The sequence below is a fragment of the Mustela erminea genome, chromosome 3 (assembly GCF_009829155.1).
Source record: "Mustela erminea isolate mMusErm1 chromosome 3, mMusErm1.Pri, whole genome shotgun sequence".
Lineage (NCBI taxonomy): Eukaryota > Metazoa > Chordata > Mammalia > Carnivora > Mustelidae > Mustela > Mustela erminea.
Window position 1 is genome coordinate 1,246,419 of NC_045616.1, and position 23,924 is coordinate 1,270,342.

At 36.2% G+C, this 23,924-nt stretch overlaps 1 long non-coding RNA gene across 1 annotated transcript; it reads left to right on the forward strand.

Moving 5' to 3' along the window:
* Window positions 1-5,016: 5,016 nt before the first annotated feature.
* On the forward strand, window positions 5,017-23,841 carry LOC116585523. Its single transcript, XR_004283679.1, has 3 exons — window positions 5,017-5,037; window positions 23,448-23,455; window positions 23,736-23,841. It is a non-coding gene; the product is annotated as an uncharacterized LOC116585523 (long non-coding RNA).
* The last annotated feature ends 83 nt before the right edge of the window (window positions 23,842-23,924 follow it).

Below are 23,924 nucleotides of genomic sequence, written 5' to 3' on the forward strand. Positions count from 1 at the left end.
CACCCCGGTTTAACCTCTGGAGCGATGTCCTTCAGCGGAACAGACTTTTAAAAGTCTTGATTTTGTGCTGCGTTGCTCCGCCGCTTGCCGGGAGCCGGCCCCTCCCCCCAGGGTCTATCTTCCTGTCGCTTTGTATTCACTTCTCCGCCAGTCCTACCTTTCAGAAAGTGGTTGTTTTTCTGTTTCCAGAATTGCTGTTCTTCTTCTCTTCGATCTGCCAATGGATTTTCAGGTGTTTGCAATCTTTAGATAAGCTATCTAGCTGATCTCCTGCTAGCTGAAGTAGTCTCAGCCTGCTACTTCTCCACCATCTTGACTCCTCCTCCCCATGATAACTTTTTAACTTGAACTTTTTTGATGCATATGCCAGGGTTTCTTTTTCTTTTTCTCTCTTTTCTTTTCTTTTCTTTTTTTTAATATTCCTATAGATATAAACGTCTGGGTAATCTTTTTTCCCTATTCAGTAATACTCTTATATATAAACCAGTTTTAATTTCCCTTTATCTATGGAAAATTGATTACCTTAACACAGGTATCAAGAGTCACCCAGGAAGAACCAAAATAAACTTCCTCACCCACTTTGAGGATTTAGAACCACCCTCCCATCTTATTCTGTCAGTGTTTTGGTGTACTTGATTTTATTCTGGTTTTATGTAAATATTATTGTTGGGATTTATTTTGGTTAAGTTCATCTTTTTTTTTTCTTCTCATTTATTTTGCTAGTGTTTTTGTTTGTTTGTTTTAGCTTATATGCCTCATAAATCTTACTTTTGGGGCTGAATTTGGCTGGGTTCTCTCTTTTTGTTTTCTTTTTCTCTCTCTTTATGTTCTTTTCCTTTTTTTTTTCTTTCTTTTTTTTTTCTCTCTTATTGGTGGTGACTACTGATTGTTCCAAAACTTTCCAGGGTGCAGCTTGCCTGTATCGTGGTTGATATATTCAACTATACATCCCCTCAACCATCTCTAAACAAAATGACTTGGAGGAGGAACACACAACAGTGGAAAAATTCAGAGTTAGTGCCTTCTCCGAAAGAACTATTGTATATGGACATAAATGGTATCTTAAAAAGGGAATTCAGGGTAAAAATTATCCAGACTATGGGTAGGCTATGAAGGAAATAGTTAGTGATGACATGGAATCTCCAAAGGTAGAAGTGATAACTGATCTAGCAGAAGTTAAAAAGGCTATCAAAGAGATTCAATCTAATCTAAATATTCTAACACCTAGGACAACTGAGGCAGAAGATAGAATTAGTGCTCAAGAGGACAAACTGATAGAGAAGAAGGATCAGGAGGAGGCCTGGAACAACAGATTAGAAGCCAGGAAAACAGAATTAGAGGGGAAAATGAAACCATGAAACCTTCCAATGTCAGAATTATTGGGATGCCTGAGGGAGTGGAGAAAGAAAGAATACTAGAAAATATACTCGAACAAATTCTGGATGAAAATTTCCCCAATTAGGGGAATGGAACAAGTGTTCATGTCCTAGAGGCAGAAAGGTCACCTCCCAAGATCAACGAACCTAGAAAAGCCACCAGACACTTGATTGTGAAATTCATGAAGCATAATTGTAGACATGAGTTCTTAAGGATAGCTAGTTGAATGAGATTCCTTGCATACAGAGGAAGGCCCATCAGAATAAGGTCAGACCTATCCACAGAAACCTGGCAATCCAGAAAGAGCTGGCAAAACATGTTCAGGGCAATATATAAGAAGAACATGCAGCCAAGAATACTTTATCCAGCAAGGCTGACATTCAGAATGGATAGAGAGATAAAGATCTTCCAAGACTGACAAGGTTTAAAAGAGTGTATGACCACCAAGCTGACACTACAACAAATATTAAGGGGGAGGGTCCATAAAAGAAGAAATGTCCCAAGTGACATAGAACAGAAATTTACAGAGACAATCTATAGAAACAAGGACTTCACAGTTAACATGAGGTCAGTAAAAACTTATCTTTCAAAGATAACTCTCAATGTGAATGGAATGAATGTTCCCTGAAAATGGAACAGGGTTTCAGACTGGATAAAACAACAGGACCCATCCATATACTGTCTACAAGAGATACATTTGTAACCTAAAGATATATCCAGACTGAAATGAAGGGATGGAGAAGCATCATTCATGCTAGTGGGCCTCAAGAGAAAGTTGGGGTAGTGATTCTCATATCAGATAGATTAGACTTTAAGACAAAGGCTGTAGTTAGAGACAGAGAAAGAAATTACATCACATCTTTCACCGAGAAGATCAAACCATCATAGATATTTATGCCCCGACTATGGGAGCAGCCATCTACTTAACCAAACTGTTAATCAAAATAAAGAGTCATACATATATGAACACATTAATTGTGGGGTATCTTAACACTTCACTTTCAGTAACAGAGAGATCATAAAAGCAAAAAATCAAAAAAAAAAAAAAAAGAAACAAGAGCTCTGAATGACACATTGGACCAGATGGACCTCATAGATATATACAAAACATTCCACCCTAAAACAAAAGACTACACATTCTTCTTGAGCACACATGGAACTTTCTCCAGGGTAGAATACATACTGAGTCACAAGTCAGGACTCAATGTGTACCAAAAGATTGATATTATTCCCTGCATATTCTCTGTCTACAGTGTTTTGAAACTGGAACTCAACCATAAGAAAAAATTTGGAAGGAATTCAAAAACTTGGAAGCTAAAGACCATCCTGTTTAAGAATGTTTATATCAACCAGGAAATCAAAGCAGAACTTAAAGAATTCATGGAAACCAATGAGAATGAAGACACTTTGGCCCAAAACCTATGGAATATGGCAACAGTGGTCCTAAGGGGGAAATACAGAGCTATCCAAGCGTACTCAAAGACATTGAAAAACCCAGAATACACTAGTTCCCTTCATGCCATAAAGAACTGAAAAATCAACAGAAACTTACACCAGCTCCATGCACAAGAAGGGAAATAATCAATATTAGAGCAGAGAGCAATGATTTAGAAATTAGAGGTACAGTAGAACACATCAATAAAACCAGAAGTTGGTTCTTTGAAAGTATCAATAAGATCAATAAACCAATGACCAAAATAATCCAAAAGAAAAGGGAGAGGACCCAAATTAATAAAATTTTGAATATAAGGGGAAAGATCGCAAATGACACAAAGGATATATAAACAATCATAATTATTATCAACACATATATCAATAACATAAGCAGCCTAGAACAAATGGATGCATTCCTGGAAACCTATAAATTTCCAAGGTTGAAACAGGAAGAAATTTACAACCTGAACAGACAAATGTTTAGTAAGGAGATTGAAGCAGTGATCAAAAAACACCCACAAAACCTGCTACTAAATTTGAAAGTATTGATACCCTGACATCCAGCAATTTTACCCACAATCTTATAAGAGAAGCAATACACATACAGTTAAAGAAGGTTCAAAGAAATATTATTCAAATTGAAAACTGAAAAATATATATATAAATTTTCTTTGATATTAAAATGGGTATATTCATATAAATGGAATACTAATTGTACTAATAATCACATAAATATAAAGGAACACTAATAATCACATAAATATAAAGGAATCATATAAATGTAAAGGTACTATTTCTACCAAAATTTGTAAACTTAAAAAATATATATAAAATAAAAAGATACATACAATAATAAAGGTGAATAGTAAAATTGGTCATTGTGAGTTCTCACAGATGTCTCTCATACAGTTCTTATTTTAGAAATTTGGGAAGAAATGTAGTATTATGTATACAACTTAAAGAAAAAAAAAAGACCTCCAGTCTTATAATCCATCAATCTCACCTATGGGTATAAAAAATCAGAGCTCTTGCACAAACATACCAGTAGATTTTTACAACAATCTCCATTTTAATATTAGATATAATAGATTCAAAATAGATAAACAGATTGTGGGAAGATCTTATAAGACATATAGCAATAAAAATGAAGGATGAAAACAAGTATGAGACTTACACGTATGAAATAAAACCAATGAAGCTAGACATTAAAAAATATACAGAGAATTTTAACCTATAAATGTAACTGAAAAACATATCTTTTTAACAAAGCTTTATTTGGAGTAGATTATTTTGAGAAAAAGAAGGCAAAAGTGAAGATCTGAAAATAGAGTAGAAGTTACAATTTTTTTTTCTATTTTTAAAAATTTATTTGTATTTATAAAGTTGTCACATGGTTTTATGAAATGATTACTAAATATGTTGGGACTAATCATGACTAGCAATTTAGTAACTAAACACAAATTTCTTTATATTATGATTCATAGTTATTAATTACTATCATGATTTTTATTTATTTATTTTCAGCATAACAGTATTCATTACTTTTTCACCACACCCAGTGCTCCATGAAATCCGTGCCCTCTATTATACCCACCACGTGGTACCCCAACCTCCCACCCCCACCGCCACTTCAAACCCCTCAGATTGATTTTCAGAGTCCATAGTCTCTCATGATTCACCTCCCCTTCCAATTACCCACAACTCCCTTCTCCACTCTAACACCCCATGTCCTCCATGATATTTGTTATGCTCCACAAATAAGTGAAACCATATGATAATTGACTCTCTCTGCTTGACTTATTTTACTCAGCATAATCTCTTCCAGTCCCGTCCATGTTGCTACAAAAGTTGGGTATTCATCCTTTCTGATGGAGACATAATACTCCATAGTGTATATGGACCACATTTTCCTTATCCATTCATCCGTTGAGGGGTATTGTGGTTCTTTCCATAGTTTGGCAACAGTGATCATTGCTGCTATAAACATTGGAGTACAGATGGCCCTTCTTTTCACTACATCTGTATCTTCGGGGTAAATACCCAGGAGTGCAATGGCAGGGTCATAGGGAAGTTCTATTTTTAATTAATTGAGGAATCTCCACACTGTTATCCAAAGAGGCTGCACCAACTTGCATTCCCACCAATAGTGTAAGAGGGTTCCCCTTTCTCCACATCCTCTCCAACACATGTTGTTTCCTGTCTTGCTAATTTTGGCCATTTTAACTGGTATAAGGTGAAAACTCAATGTGGTTTTCATTTGAATCTCCCTGAGGGCTAATGATGATGAATATTTTTTCACGTGTCTGATAGCCATTTGTATGTCTTCATTGGAGAAGAGTCTGTTCAAATATTTAGCCCATTTTTTGATATGTTTGCCTGTTTCATGTGTGTTGAGTTTGAGGAGTTCATTATAGTTCCTGGATATCAACCTTTTGTCTGTACTGTCATTTGCAAATATCTTCTCCCATTCCGTGGGTTGCCTCTTTGCTTTTTTTTTGACTCTTTCCTTTGCTGTGCAGAAGCTTTTGATTTTGATGAAATCCCAAAAGTTTATTTTCACTTTTGTTTCCTTTGCCTTTGGAGACATATCTTGAAAGAAATTGCTGTGGCTGATATCGAAGAGATTACTGCCTATGTTCTCCTCTAGGATTCTGATGGATCCCTGTCTTACATTGAGGTCTTTTATCCATTTTGAGTTTATCTTTGTGTACGGTGTAAGAGAATGGTCGAGTTTCATTCTTCTACATATAGCTGTCCAGTTTTCCCAGCACCATTTATTGAAGAGACTGTCTTTTTTCCACTGTATATTTTTTTCCTGTTTTGTCGAAGATTAATTGACCATAGATTTAAGGGTCCATATCTGGGCTCTCTATTCTGTTCCAAAGGTCTATGTGTCTGTTTTTATGCCTATACCATGCTGTCTTGGTGATCACAGCTTTGTAATAAAGCTTGAAATCAGGTAACATGATGTGCCCCATTTTATATTTGTTTTTCAACATTTCCTTAGTGATTCGGGGTCTCTTCTGATTCCATACAAAATTTTGAATTATTTGCTCCAGCTCTTTGAATAATACTGGTGGAATTTTGATCAGAATGGCATTAAAAGTATAGATTGCTCTAGGCAGTATAGACATTTTAACAATGTTTATTCTTCAAATCCAAAATGATGGAATGGTCTTCCATTTTTTGTGTCTTCTTCAATTTCCTTCATGAGTGTTCTGTAGTTCTTCAAGTACAGACCCTTTACCTCTTTGGTTAGGTTTATTCCCAGGTATCTTATGGTTCTTGGTGCTATCGTAAATGGAATCGATTCTCCTATTTCCCTTTTTGTATTTTCATTGTTATTGTATAAGAAAGTCACTGATTTCTGCACATTGACTCTGTACCCTGCCACATTGCTAAATTGCTGTATGAGTTCTAGTAGTTAGGGGTGGAGTCTTTTGGGTTTTCCATATAAAGAATTATGTCATCTGTGAAGAAAGAGAACTTGACTTCTTCATTGCCAATTTGGATACCTTTTATTTCTCTTTGTTGCCTGATTGCTGTTGCTAGGACTTCTAATACTAAGTTGAACCAGAGTGGTGAAAGTGGGCATCCTTGTTCCTGATCTCAACTGGAATCCTGCAAGCTTTTCCCATTGAGGATGATATTTGCTGTGGGTCTTTCATAGATAGATTTGAACAAGTTCAGGAATGTTCCCTCTATCACTATACTTTGAAGCATTTTAATCCGGAATGGATGCTGGATTTTGTCAAATGGTTTTTCTGCATCGATTGAGAAGACCATGTAGTTCTCTCTTCTCTTATTAATTTGTTCTATCACATTGATATATTTGCAAAAGGTGAACCATCCTTATAGCCCAGGGATGAATCCAACCTGGTCATGGTGGATAATCTTTTTAATTTGCTGTTGGATCCTGTTTGCTAGGATCTTGTTGAGAATATTAGCATCCATATTCATCAGTGATGTTGGTATGAAATTCTCCTTTTTCGTAGAGTCCTTGCCTGGTTTGGGTTTAGGTAATGCTGGCTTCATAGAAAGAGTCTGCAAGTTTTCCTTCTGCTTCAATTTCTTGAAACAGCTTCAGGAGAAGAAGTGTTATTTCTTCTTTAAAAGTTTGGCAGAGTTCCCCAGGGAATCCATCAGGTCCTGGGCTCTTGTTTTTTGGGAGGTTTTTGATCACTGCTTCAATCCCATTACTATATATGAGTCTATTTACGTTGTCGTATCTTCATGGTTCTATTTTGGGTGTTTATAATCTTCCAAGATGCATCTATTTCATCTAGGTTTCTAGGCTTATTGCCATATAACTGTTGATAATAACTTCTGATGATTGTTTCTACTTCCTCGGTGTTCGTTGTGATCTCTCCCTTCTCATTCATAATTTTATGAATTTGGGCTTTCTCTCTTTTGTTTTGGATTAGTGTGACCAATGGCTTATCGATCTTATTGATTTTTTTCAAAACCAGGTTCTGTTTCATAGATACGTTATACTGTATCCCTGGTTTCTACCTCAATGATCTCAGCTCTAATCTTGATGATTTCCGTTCTTCTGTGTGGACTTGGTTTGATTTGTTGTTGATTCTCCAGTTCTTTAAGGTATAGAGACAGCTGCTGTGTGTTATGGGTTTTTCAATTTTTTTATGGGAGGCTTGCATGGCTATGCATTTCCCCCTTAGGACCACCTTTGCTGTGTCCCATAGGTTTTGGACCAAAGTGTCTTCATTCTCTTTGGTTTCCATAAATTGTTTCAGTTCTTCTTTGATCTCCTGGTTGATCCAAGCATTCTTAATCAAGGTGGCCTTTAGCTTCCAGGTGTTTGAGTTCCTTCTGAACTTTTCCTTGTGATTAAGCTGCAGTTTCAAAGCATTGTGATCTGAGAATATGCAGGGAATAATCTCAGTCTTTTGGTATTGGTTGAGTCCTGATTTGTGACACAGTATGTGGTCCATTCTTGAGAAGGTCCCGTGTGCACTTGAGAAGAATGAGTATTCTGTTGTTTTAGTGTGGAATGTTCTGTATATATCTATGAGGTCCATATGGTCCAATGTGTCATTCAATGCTCTTGTTCCTTTATTGATTTTATGCTTTGATGATCTGTCTATTTCTGAAAGAGGCATGTTAAGATCTCCAACGATTAGTGTATTCATATCAATATGACTCTTTACCTTGATTAACAATTTTCTTATGTAATTGGCTGCTCCCATATTGGGGGCATAGATATTTACAATTGTTAGATCATCTTGGTGGATAGTCCCTTTAAAGATTATGTAGTGTCCTTCTGTATCTCTGACTTCAGTCTTTAGTTTAAAATCTAATTTATATGATATGAAAATCACTACCCCAACTTTATTTTGAGGCTCATTGGCACGAAAAATTCTTCTCCATCCCTTCCCTTTCAGTCTTGGTGTATCTTTAGGATCAAAATGGATCTCTTGTAGACAACATATGGATGGGTTCTGTCATTTTATCCATTCTGCAACCCTGTGCCATTTTATGGGTGCATTTAGGCCATTCACATTGAGGGTGATTACTGATAGATACGTTTTTATTGACATCGAGTTACCTTTGAAGTCTTTCTTTTGGCAGATTGTTTCTATATTTCTGTTCAATGCTATTCTTAGGATTTTTTTCTCTTTTATAGAACCCCCTTAATATTTTCTGCAGTGTCAGCTTGGTGGTTGCATAGTCTTTTAAGCCTTGCTTGTCTTGGAAACTCGTTATCTCTCCATCGATTTTAATATCAATCTTTCTGGATAAAGTATTCTTGGCTGTATGTTCTTCTCATTTAGTGCCCTGAATATATCTTTCCAGCCTTTTCTGGTTTTCCAGGTCCCTGTGGACAGATATTACGTATTTCTGATGGGCTTTCTTCTGTAAGTAAGGGGCCACTTTGTCCTATCAGCTTTCAAGAGACTATACCTACAACTATGATTCCTCAATTTGATTACCAGTTGTCGTGATGTTTTTTTGGAATGTATAATCTTGGGTGGAGACCTTCAGCCTCTAGTACATAAACGCTGTTTCCAGTCGCGAGATTGGGAAAATTTTCATGAAGGAATTGTTCTATTATATCTTCTAGACTTCTTTCTTTCTCCTACCCTTCAGCGATTCCAATAATTCTGACGTTGGAACGCTTTATAGCATCATTTATTTCCCTGATACTGTATTCGTGGTTTCTAAGCTGTTTGTTCCAGGCTTCCTCCTGATCCTTTCTCTCTGTTTGTCCTCCAGATCACTAATTCTATCTTCTGTCTCAGTTACCCTACCTTTGAGAGAGTTTAGATTAGATTGGAACTCATTGAGAGCATTGTGAAGCTCCTCCCTGGTAGCTTTGAGCTTCGCCCTAACATTGTGAACATCATCTCTCGTCACTTTCAGCTTGGCCATAATCAATTCCGTTTGGTCATCCATGGCTTTCTCCAACCTATCTATTGTCTGGATAATTGTTAACCTGAATTCTCTTTCTGACATATTGTCTATGTTGATAGCCGTTAGCTCTGTTGCAGAAGGTTCATTCTCTGTATTTTTCTTCTGTTGGGCATTCCTCTTCCTAGTCATTTTGGTGGGAGATGATGGAACAGATGTAGCTGGATGTATCAACCATGGTGCAGTCAGAGTGCACCATGAAACACTTCTGAACAATCAGGATTCCCCACCCAAACGAGAGACAAAAGAAAAGAAAAAGAAAAAGAGATATATAGAGAGAGACAGGAAAGAAAGGGAAGATGAAAAGACGGTTCATCGCAAATGGGCCCCAAAATAAGATTTATCAAGTAGACAAACAAAAACAGACAAATGAAAAGACTGATAAAAGTATATGACAAGAGAAAACATATATATATATAATATATATATATTTATATAATATATATATGCAAATAAAGGAAGAATCTCGTCAAAAGAAACCTCAAGTGTAAGATTATATACTATCAGGACAGACACAAAAACACAGAAACACTGGTGGAAGAAAAAGATGGGAGAGTGGTTATAAATTCTTAGTGTGTGCGAGAAAGTTTGTTTTGATTCTTCTGGATGTATCTTGTTATCTTTGTGAAAAGACTCAATTTCCTAAGATAAAGGGGGATTAAAAATTGGTTTATCTATAGGGGTAGTATTGATTGGGGTAAGGGGATTACTTTGAAGTTTAACTCTACATGAATATTAGAAGTTAAAAATAAAAAGGAATAAACGAGACTAAACTAAACTAAAATTTTATAAAAAGGAATTCAGTAAAATAGAAATGCAAAAGAAAAACATAGTTGTATGCATCAAAAACTTCAGATTAGAAGGTTATTATGGACTTTGATGTACTGGACAGCTCTTAGTGATGGTAAATAGGTTAACAAAATTACCTATATATTAAAAAAAATTGAACCAGAATAGTGGGAATGAATTAAAAATAAAAGTTTTCCTATGAAGTAGTGGTTGTTCTCTTGTAGTCCTTTTTTTTCATCTTTTTTTTTTCCTTTCTTGGTTTGTTTTCTGGGGGAGGGGCCTTCCATGTGAGTTTTCAGTTAATGATGTTCCCTGAGTTAAGTCCTCCAGCCTCCCTCAAGGGGGTGGGCTCTGAGGAAACTTTTTTTTTTTTCAGGGTTTTGTTCTCTGGCGATTTTTATGTTTATTCACTTTTTTTGCTCTCATTTTGACTGCTTTTGATGGTTTTTGTAGTTTTAGAGGAAAACAAACCGCACCCTGATCTCCTTCTCAGAGAGAAGCCCCAGTCTGGCTGCAGAGCCTAAATAAGTTCCCCCTTGGCCACTGGCAGAGCAGGTTCCAAGTCGCGGCCCTTTGGGATGCAGGATCTTTTGCTCGTACCCAAAGCCAAGGCAGTGGCGGTTGTCTGGGCAGCTCCAGAGGGCTGAGATGCAGCAATCGCACACTGAGATTTTCCCGCTGGCCCGGGTTGGGAGTGCCTGGCCTTTCTGGGTCTAAAAGCGGCGGGCTTGCATGCACCAATTTCAGGGGAGGCTGTGGGTTGCGTGTGGGTCTCAGGCTCTGGGAACAAGGCGCAGGTCCAAAAGCACCAGGCTGGGCCTTTGCACACCTCTCTGGGCGGAGAGTTTGGTGCAGGCGTCTTAGGCTATGAAACAATGGCGTGTATCAAAGGGTACCAGCTGGGACTTTGTACCTCTCTCAGCGGAGTATCTCAGGCTCTATAGCAGGGCTCCTGAGTTCTGCCGCCCAGCGTGGCTCCCATCCCCTCACAGGAAATGGACCCCACACGTTCTTGGGAGCGCTGGTGGCTTAGGGACCAAGAGCTGGTTTCTCTGCCACACTCTCTCTGCCTCAGTGCCAGGGGAGGCTGTCCTGGGACTGGAGACTTAAGCCCCTGTCCCTAGCTTCCCTGATTCCCACAATTTCCCCACCATAATCCTTTGCTCTTTTGGAGTGCTTTCAACCAGTCTCCAAGTTAATGCTGGTCCCCTGATGCAGGGCAGTCTCACTTCTATTGGGGTATTACTTTCCAACCAGTTGCCTCTAGTGGCTCCCTCCCCCTTTTGTTTATCTTCCAATATCAGATTGCCATTCCCACTCCACTTTACCTGCCCACTGGTGTCTTCTGCCCCTGTAGAGATTCAGACATGTATAATTCTGATCTAAGGCTGATTTCATGGGTGATCGGAGTTTTTTGATAGGTAATCATCTCACTTTTGGGTACAGGTTGAAAACGCACCTCCTCCTACTTCCCTGCCATCTTGTCCTATCCACACAGTAACTTTTTAAAAAATACACATTGTTTTTACAACTTATACTTATAATGTTGCTAAGACAACTTTGTTTCAACTCATAACTAATCATATATAGAGAGACTTTCAAAACAATTGATAACTTGTGATATGGAAATTAATTGCAAATCTGATTTTCAGAGACCAGATATACTTTTCTATGATAATTTTCCCCTCTAAAATATAAAAAAAAATTACCACTTATGTTTCTCTGCATTTGGGACTTTGATGTAAAACAAACATAAAATAAACACTTCAGAAAAGTATGTGAAGTGGACTGTCTTGAGAAGCAGTATTTACTCAAATATTTCAAGCTTTGACTTGGTAAAATATGAGCCAGGTAGGTGAAAATAAGAGATAGGAAGAGAGAAATCTCAAATCGTCTCAAATGGGTGATTTCTACTAGATTTCAGAGTGTTATGAAACATGCCCATCACTCCATCATTTACAAACTCTTTTCTTCAAAAACTAGACAAGTCCAGGTAGATGTATTTGATAACTAAGTGAAATTCATCCTAAGATATTTACCCAGATTACACATAGACTCTTAGCTGTAAGAGGCTGAACCAAGAACACTGACCTTTGGAATGAGAAGGCAACCAGAGGCAGGAATAATTTGAAATAGCCAGTAAGGTTTAATTGCTCATTCCAAGAAATTCAAATTCTAAAATTTAGAAGTTTTTAGGGTGTCTGCATGTCTTATTGGGTTAATTATTTGCCTTCAGCTCAGCCCATGATCTCAGGGTTCCTGGATCTAGCCCCACATCAGGTTCTCTGCTAAGCAGGGAGTATGCTTCTCACTCTCCTGCTCTCTCTGTGATCGCTCTGGCCTCTCAATTTCTAAAAAAAAAACCCTCTTTTAAAAAGTATATCAAAAATGTTTAAAAACTTTTTGAGGTTCTTTATATGTTTCTAAAATATCAATTAAGATTTGCTAGAGCAGCAGTCTTGATCATATGACTCCTGAAATAGCAACATCTGCATTTCCAAATGGGCCCTTCTTAGACATTCCCATACTACAGCCAAACTCAAAACTTTTGATTCATAAATTCTGGGGTGTTCGACAGCAATATGTGCCCTCCATCTGATTCAGATGCATTCTCTGTATTGAAATATTTGTTCTATATGGAATATAAAAGTCAAAATAGACAGAAACCACTGTGTTTTTTTTTCCATAATTCTCTGAAAATGACATTACGCAGCTAATACCCCAGGATGTGGCCAGAACAGGGCTCATATGTAAAAAACAGTTCACTAGCCTTTACTAAAGTCCTTACCTAAGTCTCTCTATTTAAAACATGGTTAATGTTAGTACTAGGGATCATCCCAAAATGCATTATTCCTACAATCTTCCCTTTCTGATCCATATTTCTTGAGGCACACCTTGAATCTGTGTTCTTATTCTCTAAATGGAAACTTTAAATTCTCCAAGGTAGAATTCAAGCAGCTTGGGGAACCTGGTTGGCTCAGTTGGTTAAACATTTGACTTCTCTTTAGGTCATGATCCTAGTGTCCTTGGATCAAGCCTTGAGTCAGGCTGCCTGCTCAGTATGGAGTCTTCTCCTTACTCTCTTTCTGCCCCTACACCTCTCTATCACTCTAACATTCTTTCTCTAAAATAAATACAAAAATTTTTTTAAATAGCCAAACATTGATATTGATACATTTGATTGGCATCCTAAAATATAAACTGCAAATTATTATCAATTAATAATGAAGTTTCAGGAATTAGAAGAAAACCAAGATAAAGATCAAAGGTAAGGTATTTATTTGCATTATAGAAGTAATAGTAGAAAAAAATCGCAAGGAATAGCTGAACTCTTTACTAGGCATAAAAGAACAAAAACAAGGGGCGCCTGGGTGGCTCAGTGGGTTAAAGTTTCTGCCTTTGGCTCAGGTCATAATCCCAGGGTCCTAGAATAGAGCCCCGCATCAGGCTCTCTGCTCAGTGAAGAGCCTGCTTCCCCATCTCTCTGCCTACTTGTGATTTCTGTCTGTCAAATAAATCAATAAAATCATAAACAAGACAAAACAAAACAAACAAACAAACAAACAAATAACAATCAAGAGAACCTGGGTGGTGCAATTACTTTAAGTGTTGGACTATAGGTTTTGGATCAGGTCTTCATTTCAGAGTCCTGGATTCTGCCCCACAATGGGCTTCATTCTCACTCAGGTGTCTACTTATCACTTTCTGCTACTCCCCCCACACAGGCTGGCATACTCTCTGTCTTTATCCTCCAAAAGGGAGTGTGAACGGTGCCTAGGTAGGAATCAACCAACTTGGCAGGGGAGAGGGAAACCTGGGTGGCTCAGTTGGTTAAGCATCTGCCTTACAGCTCAGGTCATGATCCTACTGTCCTGGAATCAACCTTGAGTCTGACTGCCTGCTTAGCATGGAGCCTGGGTTTTCCTTTCCTGCTCCCCCTAGCCCAACTAACTCTCACACTCTCTCTTCCCAAGATAAATACAAGAATCTCTTTATTTTAAGATTTTATGTGGTTATTTGACAGAGTTACAGAGAGCAAAAGTAGGCAGAGCAGCAAGCAGCGGGAGAAGGAGAATCAGGCTCTCTGCTGAACAGGGAGCCCAACATGGGGCCTGATACTTGGACCCTAGGATCATGACCAGACTTGAAAGCAGCTGCTTAACTGAGAAACCCAGGTGCCCCAGAAAAATCACTTTAAACAATAGCTAAATATTGATGTTGATATTTTAGTTGGCGAATTCACATTTAACCTCCAATTATAATTGTTTATCTTTGGATAATAAATAAATATTTTGGATAATAAATAATAAAGTATTATCCAAATTACATTTTTAGTTAGAAGTAATAGTAGATAATATCTCAATGGATTATCTGAAAAATGTATTGGACCTTCAAAAATTAAAGCATCCAGGACAGCCTGTGGATTTATTCAGTTAAGGTGTCAGACTTTTAGTTTTGGCTCAGGTCCTCATCTCAGAGCAGTGTGTTTCACTCCTCACTGGATCCAATGCACACTGTGATGTTTACTTTTCCCTCTTCCTTGGCTCTTCCCCCTACTCATGTTTTCTCCCTAAAATAAAAATGTAAAATCTTTTTAAAAAAGGGGGCACCTGGGTGGCTCAATGGGTTGTCTCTGCCTTTGGCTCAGGTCATGATCTCGGGGTCTTGGGATCAGGCCCACATCGGGCATGGTGCTCAGCAGGGAGCCTGCTTCCCTTTCTCTCCCTCTGTCTGCCTCTCTACCTACTTGTGAACTCTCTCTGTCAAATAAATAAATAAAAATATTTATAAAGTATCAAAGCATCTAATAACATTGGAAATAATTGAATATGCTACAGTGTAACTATTTTAATTTTTTTATTTTTTTATAAACATATATTTTTATCCCCAGGGGAACAGGTCTGTGAATCACCAGGTTTACACACTTCACAGCACTCACCAAAGCACATACCCTCCCCAATGTCCATAATCCCACCCCCTTCTCCCAAACCCCCTCAATATTACTTATGCAGTCTATATTTTTTTAATTATTTATTTATTTGATAGACAAAGATTACAAGTAGGCAGAGAACAAGTAGAGAGAGCGAAGGAAGCAGGTTCCCCTGTTGTGGGGCTTAATCCCAGGACTCTGGATCATGACCTGAGCCAAAGGCAGAGGCTTTAACTCACTGAGCCACCCAGGTGAGCCAGTCTATAATTTATAAAGTTACAAAAGGAGGACATTGATTCAACTGATAAGTAATCATATATAAGGAGATCATTAAAAAGAATTGATAGCTTATGATGCTGATATCAATTGATAATATGATTTTCATAGATTGAAGGTATTTTTCTATAGCATCACCTCCAAATTATAAACAAATACTATTCCCCTTTCTCTATATTTAAGAGTTCTGTGTGAAACAAGAGATATATTTATTAAATAATTCATCATTGTATGTGTGGTAGAATTTCTAGAGAAGGAGACTTTGCTCAAAACTTTCAAGCTCTATGTAAAATATAAGTAGTTGAAAATAAGGGATAGAGAAGAAAGACAAGGAAGCTGGCATTGTGCACATTATCTTAAATGGATGATTTCTAAGAGATTCCACAGCATGATGAAATATGCCCATATCTCCATCATCTACAGTCTCCTTTTTTCCTAACTAATTAATTCTATGGAGATCCATCAGATAATTGTGTGGAGCTCATCCTCAGATATTCTCCAAATTTCATGCAGATTACGCATGTGGTCTGAGCTCTAAGAGACTGGGACAGGATCACTGAGCCTTTGGGTGGGGGAAAGTTATCCAGAATCATGAATAACTTAAAACATCCAGGCAGGCTTTATTGCTCATCCCGAGAAGAAATTTTGGACATTTAAAGACTTAATTTTTCCCCAGTCACTTGATAAAGGTCATATTCTGGTGATAATAGAAATACTAATTCATACCTTGGATGCTGATTTGCAGTAGGTTATAAAAGATTTTAAAAATTGAGGGGTTCAGAGTAGGTAAGAAAGAATCCTCCAAACTTAAGGAAGTTTCAAAAATGCAGAGGAGAAAAAAGGTTCTCCAAGTGATCTTTACACAAGCTTCCTTTTCTCAATTTCAAAGCAAGTGTGTTAACAAGTAAAACTTACATGAAAACTAACAGACAGGAAGTGAGAATAGCCAACATTAGTAGAGACTTGGTGTTAGAACAGGCTGTACTCTGCATTGAAATGTAATACCATGTGCTCTTTCAGAATTTCTGGTTTTTTGTTTTGTTTTGTTTGTTTGTTTTTTGTTTTTAATATTTTATTCATTCATTTGACAGAGAGAGAGAGATCATAAGTAGGCAGAGAGGCAGGCAGAGAGAGGGAGAAGCAGGCTCATTGCTGAACAGAGAGCCCAATGTGGGTCTCGATCCCAGGACCCTGAGATCATGACCTGAGCCAAAGGCAGAGGCTTAACCCACTGAGCCACCCAGGCACCATTTCTGGGGGATTTAGTGCAGATATTCCTGTAATACTTTGCCTAAATATTAACCAGCTTCTCCTTTCTGTAGAATCAAAGTAATATTTGCAAAGTTCAAGAAATTACAGACATAATGATCCAACAGAGCCCATGAACACTTGGATAATATAATCAAGACAAATGGGAAGGAAATGCACAATTCTAAAACCCAAATTGGTATTTATTTACTTATATTTTACAGAAGTTTTTCTTTTAAAATTTTACTTAAAAAAAGCATGGCCTTTATTTTTTGATCAATCTATTAAACAAAGGGAGGTACCAATGACTTATCATATTGTTCCTGACGTTTCTTTTAAAAAGAAATACACAAACAAGTTATAGAGAGAAACTAAAAATTCTCACAGTTTATTGCTCTGTAAGGGGAGCTTATAATATGTGTGAGTTAGTGATTTTATATTTTCTGTGTGTGAGCCAAGTGTTGTGCAGCTGACTAACAAATAAATAGAAGTTTCAACCTCATTAAGATTCTTTAACAGACTTTTGAGAGCCAGTACCATGATTCAAGAGCTCTGAGCCATGATCTTCCAAAACTGCTCTGAGAGATATTCATTCTTTGGAGCACAGTGTGACTTGTTGGGAGAGTGTTTAATACTTCTGATCTGCCTTACATTAAAGTATCCCCCAGAGTCAAGCTCTATAAAAATTATTAGCCAAATTCTTTTGAAAAATTTCAAACTGCTGAAAAATAATCTCTCCAAAATTATTTATTTTGGAGAGGAGTTCATACAAAGAGAATGGGAAAAAAGTATATATCTCCAAAATCATATATTTATGCTCAGGAGAGTACAGATTTTTAATATCTTAAACCCTCATTCATCGAGCAATAATTTTATTTTTTTCATTGAAGAATGATTAATATATTTTATTAGTTTCAGGAATACAACACAGTGACTCAGTACTTATATATTTTATGAAATGATCAACAAAATTAGTCTAGTACTTATTCAGTTTTATCTAGTTATTATCCTTTGTATCACCATACAAAGTTGATATGATTCTATTGTTGTATTCTCTACACTGTCCATTACATACACCTGCTTTATTTATTTTATAAGTGGAGTATTGTAACTTTTAATCCTTTTGCCTATTTCTTCTATTCTTTCAGCCCCACATCCCCTAAAACAATCATCTGTTTCTCCTCTGTATCTATAAAGAGATTCTGTTTTGTTTTGTTTTTTCTTAATATATTTACACCACATGTATGTACGCATATGTATGCATATATGTGTGTGTGTACACATATGCATATATGTGCATGACATATATGTTTGTGTATATGCATGTGTATGCATGTATGTTTATCTATTTATATGTATATAAATATATGCATATGTATATGTATTTATATGTATATATTGATATATATGCATATATACATATTGATACATATGCACACATGCACATATATGCATATGTGTATATGTATTTATATGCATATATTACATGTATATAAATATATGTGTATGTATATATATGCATACACATATATTCTTAAATATGTGTATATGTATGTTATACAAATAGATATATAATACATATATATGTATTATACATATGTATGTATATGTAAATGTCATTATAGATATGATTACATATATAGATAGATATAGATATAGATATAGATATAGATATAGATATACACATTTCTACGTATCTGTATATATGGTCTCAAAATACATATTATGTATAAACTCTATATACACATACATATATTATATATATATAATCTATATATACATATGTTATATATTATATATTTATAGTTTATATACACTGTATATGTGTATACTATATATTTGTTGTTTATAAATATTATATATTTAGATAGATATATATGTTTTCTTTATCCATTACTTGCCATTTTAAATTTATATTACTTCCATATCTTAGCTATATAAATAACATTCTGATAAAAATAGGAGAGTGTATGTCTTTTGTAAATGTGTTTTTATTTTCTTCTAATAAATATTCAATATTTAAATCAGTGCATCATATGGTAATTCCACTTTAATTCTTTTAAGAGCAAAATTTTTTCCCACCAAAAGTTCATAGCACTTCCTATTGATGTTGTAGACAAAATTCCGTATCTTTTTGATAAAAACCATTGTGACTTGTATTTTTTCACTTGTGTGTTCAGGTGCTCTGATGCTCACTATTTTGGGGAGGATTTTGTTAGATTCCTTACTATCCTCCCTCCCTATTCTAAACCTATTTATATCCTTTCATTTTGTATGAGTACATGGTAACTCTCTTAGGAACTCATCCCTCCCCATGATACTCCTGATGTCTCATAGAGCTTAGCACCAAGTCTCATGCAAATAAATTTTTCTTTCTTTCTTTCTTTCTTTCTTTCTTTCTTTCTTTCTTTCTTTCTCTTTTCTTTTTTTTTTGAAATAGCCAGAAGTCTTATTCATAAATTGGTTAAGTAATGAAATGTATTTTAATTTAATTTTATTTTTTCAGTGATCCATAATTCATTGTTTATGCATCACACCCAGTGCTCCATGCAATACATGTCCTCCTTAATACCCATCACTGGGAATTCCACTTCTAAGCAGTCCCAAGACAAGATTCTTAACTGTGCCTTACTCTTTGTTCAGAGCAGTATGTCCGAAGACATGAGGTTCAGAACAATAAGAGATATAGTCATTGTAAAAGATTAATTACACCATGAGTGATTCTGTGAAAATTAGATGTTATGTGATGGTCACAAGCTATACCAGGAAAGAAAATAGAGCTCATGTCCTCTTTTCCTATGTATTTTAAAAAAGTAAGAAGCAAAATCAATGGACAAAGAAAAATTCATAATTAAGCATCAGTTTTTCCACCCAACAGGTACTGATGAACTGGGCACACCTAGCTCTGCAATGATCGGACTAATGACGCTCAGTAAAGAAGAACACAAAGTGCAGACTGGTCCCATGTGCAGAGCACCATAAAAAGCAATAAATAAGAGATGCATGGCTGTGGGGTACCAAAGAGTACTCAGAATCTTCTCTGAACTAGTTAAGGTTAAACAGGTTCCCACAGAGAAAGCAAAATTAATTAGGAAATAATTACAGAATGAAATACTTCAAGGATAGAGAAAAACAAGTGCAAATACATAGAGATTAAATCACAATAAATACATTCTACTAAATATTACATGGAGCACTGGGTGTGGTGCATAAATAGTGAATTCTGGAACACTGAAAAGAAAGAAAATAAAATGAAAAAATATTCTACTAAGTAATAAGGTCAAGAGTTAAAAAGCAAAATCAAAACAAATAAAAAATAAACATATGATAAAGTATATGAAAGCTTATGCATCTTATATTTTAACAAATATACCACAGAAAAAATGTAAAGCCTTAAAAGAGCCAAATATTGGGACACGTGGGTGACACAGCCATTTAAATGACCAACTCTTGGTTTTGGCTCATGTCATGATCTCAGGATCATGAGATCATGAGAGCCCATGCCAAGCTCTGTGTCCAGCAGAATCTCCTCATGATTCTCTCTCCCACTACCACACCATGATTCTCTCTCACACTTTCTTTCTAAAATAAATACTTCTTTAAAAATAGCCAAGTGTTGATGTCACTCTATTTAGTTGGCATTTTATGATATAGAATACATATTGCCACTAGTTATCATTTCAAAATAAAGAAATTAGAAATAGGAGGAAAGTCAAGATGAAGATAAAAGTTCGGGTATTTATTTGTATTTTAGATGTAATAGCAGAAAAATCATAAAGGATTATCTGAGTATTTTACTGGGCCTTTAAATATTAAAACACCTAGCGGTGTCTGGGGGGCTCAGTCCCTTAAAGTATCTGATTCTTTCTTTTGGCTCAGGTGATAATTTCAGTGTCATGGGTTCTATCACTCATGGGGCTCCATGATCAGTGTGGTGTCTACTTGTCCCTCTCCCTCCACTCCTCCCCACACTCCTGATATCTCTCTCTCTAAAATAAAAATATAAAATCTTTTAAAAATTAAAGTGTCTAATAAAAGAGAAATTAACTGAACAAAGATGCTGCAGTGTAACTACTTTTTAAAATACAAATTTGTTATGTAACCCATAATTTATATTACAATAGGACAAATTGTTTCAACTGATAACTAATCATATATAGGGAGAGCATTGAAATGAATTGACAGTTTATGACACGAGAATCAATTGCTAATATAATTAACATGGATCAAATACATTTTTCTATGATAACTTCCCCTCCAAAATATAAAGGAATTCTACTCACATTACTGTTTAGTTAAGTGTTCTGTGTAAAAACAAAAGATACAATAAAGAATTCAACAAAGCATGAGCATAGGAATTTCTATAGAAACAAACTTTACTCACATCTTTGAGGCTCTTACTAGGTAAAATATTAGACATGTAGGTGAAAATATGAGATAGACTGGAGAAACAGGACAGCATGATTTCAAAGAGATGCTCAAGTATCATGAAATATGCCCATAATTCCATCATTTATAGTCTCCTTTCCTGTAGAACTAATTCAGTCCTTGAAGATCCATCTGTTTATTTTTTAGAACTCATCCTAGAATATTCCCCAAAGTTGAGGCAGATTACACATGGGGTCAGAGCTGCAAGAGACTGGGACAGGCTCACTGAGCCTTTGGATGGGGGAAGGCATCCAGAGTCAAGAATAATGTGATACAACCAGGCAGGCCTCAATTCTCATCCCAGGGAGGAATTCTGAACATCCAGACATAATTTTCCTCTGGACACTTGATAAGTTTATAATCTGATGGTAATGCAAATACTAATTCATACCTTGGAAATGTATGCAGGAGATTATGAAATATTTTAAAAATTGAGGGGGGTCAGAATAGGTGAGAGAGAATCCCTGAGACATAAGGAAGTTTCAAAAGTGCAGAAGAGAAAAAAGGTTCTCCAAGTGTATTTTACACAAACTTCCTTTTCCCAATTTCAAAGCAAGTGGGTAAACAAGTAAAACATACACGCAAAGTAACAAACAGGAAGTGAGGATGGCTAACATTAGTAGAGATTTGGTGTTGGAACAGACTGTGCTTTGCATTGAAATGTAGCATCATGATCCTTTTCAGGATTTCTGGGGGATTTACTACAGATCTTCATGTAATTCTTTGTCCAGGTATTTATTAACAAGCTTCACCTCTCTGTAGAATCAAAGCACTATTTGAAAACTTCAAGGAATTATAGGCATAATGATCCAACAGAGCTCATGGACAGTAGGACAAACTAATTAATATAAAAGGAAAGGAAATGCACAATTCCAAAACAAAAATTTCTATTTATTTCCTTATACTTTTAGAGAATTTTTCTCTTAAATCTTTCCTTAAAAAAAAAAAAAAGCCTGACCTTTATATTGTGATTAATCCATTAGACAAAGGTAAGTAATGGATGACTTACCATGTTTTTCCTGAAGTTTACCTTTTAAAAATATACACAAATATGTTAGGCAGTGAATCTAAAAATTCTGACAGCTCACTGGTCTGTGAAGGAACTAAAGATAATAATACAATTGGAAATGATATATTTTATGTGTGTGAGCCAAGTGTTGTGCAGCTGTATAGCAAATAATTCTATGATTCAACCACAGAGATTCTTTTATTTTAAAGAGTTTATTTATTTGACATATAGAGATCACAAGTAGGCAGAGAGGCAGGCAGAAAGAGAGAGAGACAGAGAGGAGGAAGCAGGCTCCCTGAAGAGCAGAGAGCCCAATGCGGGGCTCGATCCCAGAACCCTGAGACCAACACCTGAGCTGAAGGCAGAGGCTTAACCCCCTGAGCCACCTAGGTGCCCCAACCACAGATATTCTTAAAAGAATTTTGAGAACCCATAGCATGATTCACATATTCCTGAGCCATGAACTTCCAACACTGTGCAGGGAGATATTCAATATCTATATCATCTATCTCTATCTCTATATCTGTATCTGTATCTATATATCTATATGCCTAATCTCTCTGTATATCCACAGGTCTATATAGAGAAAGCTTCTTTATTCATCATCTATCTTTGGACATCTATTTCACTTCTGTATCTTGGCTATAAGAAGCTTAGGACAACATATGCCTTTTTGCAGTAGTATTATTTCTCTGCTGTTAAAATCCTAGTACATAAATTATTGAATAATATGGTCATTTCATTTTTATTCTTTTGAGGAACCTGAAACTTTTTTTTCAATAGTAGCTGCACCAACTTATGTTTCCCACAAGAGCTCAGTGTTCCTTTTGCACACCTTTGCCATCATTTCCTTTATTATTAAATTTATGTTTATTTTTTATTTAATTTTATATTTTTTCAGTGCTCCAAAATTCTTTGTTTATGCACCACACCCAGTGTTCTATGGAATACCTGCTCTCCTTAATTTCTACCACCAGGCTTACATAACACCCGACCCGCCTACTCTCCAAAACCCTCAATTTGTTTCTCAGATTCCACAGTCCCTTGTGGTTCATCTACCCCTGCCTGGATTTCACCCAATTCACTTTTCTTTTCCTTCTCCTAATGTCCTCCATGTTATTCCTTATGCTCCACAAGTAAGTGAAAACATATGATAGTTTATTCTCTCTGCTTGACTTATTTCACTCAGCATAATCTCCTCTGGTCCTATCCATGTTGATACAAAAGTTGGGTATTCATCCTTTCTGATGGAGCAATAATATTCTAATGTATATATGGACCATGTATTCTTTATCCATTCATTTGTTAAAGCACATCTAGGCTTTTTCCACAGTTTGGCGACTGTAGCCATTGCTGCTCTGAACATTGGGGTACATAGGGCCCTTTATTTCACTACATCTGTATCTTTGGGAGTACATACACACAAGTGCAATTGCAGGGTCATAGGGTAGCTCTATTTTTAATTTCCTAAGGAATCTCCTCACTGATTTCCAAAGTGGCTACGCCAGCTTGAATTCCCACCCACAGTGTAAGAGGTTCTACTTTCTCCACATCTCTCCAACACTTGTCATTTACTGTCTTGTTAATCTTGGTAATAACTGTTGTGTCAGTTATTTTTTCATCTGTGTGTTTAAATGCTATAATGCTCACTATTTCATTTGGGGAAGATTTTGGTACATTCCTCACCATCCTCCCTCCCAATTCTCATCCTATTTATATCCATTCATGGGGAATGAATATGTAGGAACTCTCCTAGAAACTACTCCCTCCCCAGGATTCTCCTGAGTTCTCATAGAGTCTATCCCAAAGTCTCAGGAAATCTCAATGTGGTCTTAATTTGAATCCCCCTGAGGGCTAATGATGATGAACATTTTTTCATGTGTCTGATGGCCATTTGTATGTCTTCATTGGAGAAGTGTCTGTTCATATCTTCTGCCCATTTTTTGATATGATTGCGTGTTTTGTGTGTGTTGAGTTTGAGGAGTTCATTATAGATCCTGGATA